The sequence below is a fragment of the Bactrocera oleae genome, chromosome 6 (assembly GCF_042242935.1).
Source record: "Bactrocera oleae isolate idBacOlea1 chromosome 6, idBacOlea1, whole genome shotgun sequence".
Classification (NCBI taxonomy): domain Eukaryota; kingdom Metazoa; phylum Arthropoda; class Insecta; order Diptera; family Tephritidae; genus Bactrocera; species Bactrocera oleae.
This window is the reverse complement of record NC_091540.1, coordinates 44877036-44879713: the sequence shown is the minus strand read 5'-3', so window position 1 is coordinate 44879713 and position 2678 is coordinate 44877036.

The following is a 2678-nucleotide window of genomic DNA, read 5'->3' as shown; positions in this document are numbered from 1 at the left end:
TTACTGCTTACTTTAATGAAAGCAGAGCAAACTAGTTCCAAGATATGTTTTTGTAGGTATGACACCTTTGTATCTTCATAAATCACAGGTCATCAGTGTAAGCGTGGTCGAAGTCAAGAGAATCTTTTTGAACATTGAGCTTAATAGTTTCTTTATCTGCTGATATAAAAGCATTTCTTCAACAAATAAATATGGGTTTTTAACTGCAAGTATATTCGTTCGGTTTGCCAGGAAACGGCTTAACTTGATTATTATTCCATCCTTCCAATATTCTGGATACAGTCAAAGGCAGGAAAACTGATTAATTACGACAATCGCAAATGTAAAAAATTCGTATGTAAAACCCCAAAGCTGAATATCCATAACGCGTGAAAACATTATTCCAGAATGGTACCGACAACAACTGAACAAATTGAAGGGATTGTTAAAAAAACGCGCGGAATATGTGACAGACACGAGGCAATAAATGGTTAAAAATGGCTATTTGGAAAACAACGACTGGGAAGTTTTGCCGCACCCGCCCTATAGCCTAGACCTTGGTCTTTCTGAATACCATTGTTCCGATCAATGCTGAACGCTTTCACGGTTCACATCTCAACAGGGTTCTTTCGGTATAAAATTCAAAAATTGCCAGAAAGATGAGCAAATGGTATAGCTTCAGATGGGCAATGCTGAGTAAAAACAAAAAAAAAAAACGTTAACTTCGGTTGCACTGAAGCTATAATACCCCTCACAAATACAAAAAGTTCCTTGGAAGAACTTGATTCTGACCATTCCGACAAATGAGCAGTTTCTTGGTGAGAAAAGGTTATATGCTAAATTTAAGATCGAAATCTTAAAAACTGACAGACTAGTTCGCACATATACACACGGACGGGCCAACAGACGGACGGACAGACAAACGGGCATGCCTAAAGCAACTCAGCTCATCATGCTGATCATTTATGTATATATTTTTTAGGGTTTGGGACGTTTTCTTATGGGTGTTACAAACTTCGCGGCAAACTTAATATATTTTGTTTGTTTATTTCCCCGTTCAGGGTATAAAAATAATAATATTTAGTATATAAACTGTTTGTGGTGTATGTATGAGTATGAAACCGTTTTTTATGTCAATATTTCATAATCGATTTACTAAACTTAAACGAAAAACAATTAAATATTGAAATGGTTCTGAAGCAGATCAACCCTTCAGTATACATACAAATGTATGTAGTACATAACCCATATGACAAAAAAAGCTGTTATTATATTTCAAAGCTTTATCGAAGCTTTAAGTCTTGTATTTAAAAATTATCGTTTCAAAAAGTATTTTAGTTTGTGTTTTGTTGGATTTATTGTATTGTAGTAGGAGTTATTCCTTTTCTGACCACCCCTTTTTTTCAACATTTGTGAACCTTAGCAAAAATTATTATAATACGTGATTCCAGATTCAGTCTTATATCGTCAAAAAAAATTAAAAGTATAGCCTAATGCTAGGATGTATTTCACTGAGCTCCTCATGAGATATGTTATTGACCGATTTCGATGATATTCGATATTGAAGAGGGCAAGAAAATAATTCCACAAAAATGTATCCGTTAGAATGCACTGAAGTGGACCCAACTTTCTCCATACTCAGAATATACTTAATATAAATCATAGTGGGAAAACGCGAAAAGTTTTTCTGACAGAGGGATGTCAGTGAAAACAATATTTTTGATCTAATCTCACCCATATTGGATCATAATTTGATAATACATATATAAGTGTTTTTTGAAAAGTTTGAGAAATTCACATAAAGTTACCAATTTTAGTCGTATTTTTCGAGTGGAAATAATGTTTGGATACGATTATATAATACCTTCAGTTGTTGACTATTCAAAAGTCATGATGCTTGTATTTAATAATATTGAGAGTGGAAAAAATATAGAAGTATTTACAAATACTTTGTTTTTTTCTTAAGAAATTATATCTATCTTACTGCTGCCTCATAGAAATTAAACAGTTTTATCCTTTAATATTATTTGTGGATTGCTGCGATCCCAAATGTTAAACATACATTTAAACTCGATTACTTTTCACTTCTTATTCGTATCGCCTATGAAATTTTATGATAGCCGCACACTTTACGATTAAATTTCTTTACATATTTACATTTATTCTAAGTCTGTAGGCAAATAATACAATTTTTGATGCATTTTTTTAATTCTAATTTTTGTTCCCGTTTTGCCATGTTTTATGTCTTTTATTTTTGTTCTGCTATTCCATATTCTATTAGCCCAATTTTAAGCATAGCACAATCATAAAATACCAAATAAGTGTGTACATCGGTCGGTGCACAACATTGGTTCCTGAAGTTCCGTTAGCACTCCAGCTAACACACTTCTCATCGTAAAAAGAAATTGACAAATTCTTTAATTTACGTACGCAAGCGGAAGCTCACAACTACAAATACACCAAATCATATGTATGTAGGTATCAGCATGTGTAAATGATATGAGTATGTGCGTATGTGTGCAAAATATGCGAGGTGAATACACTTTGTGTGCACAAAATTCACCTGCATGCAGCACCATCTCGGCCGCTCACCTCTCCAACAACTCCAGCTCCACGCCTATAAATCGCTGCTTGCTCCATGAATCGCCGTTGATTTTGATATTCTTGCGGTGTTTCGAAATTTGAACGTTATTCACTTG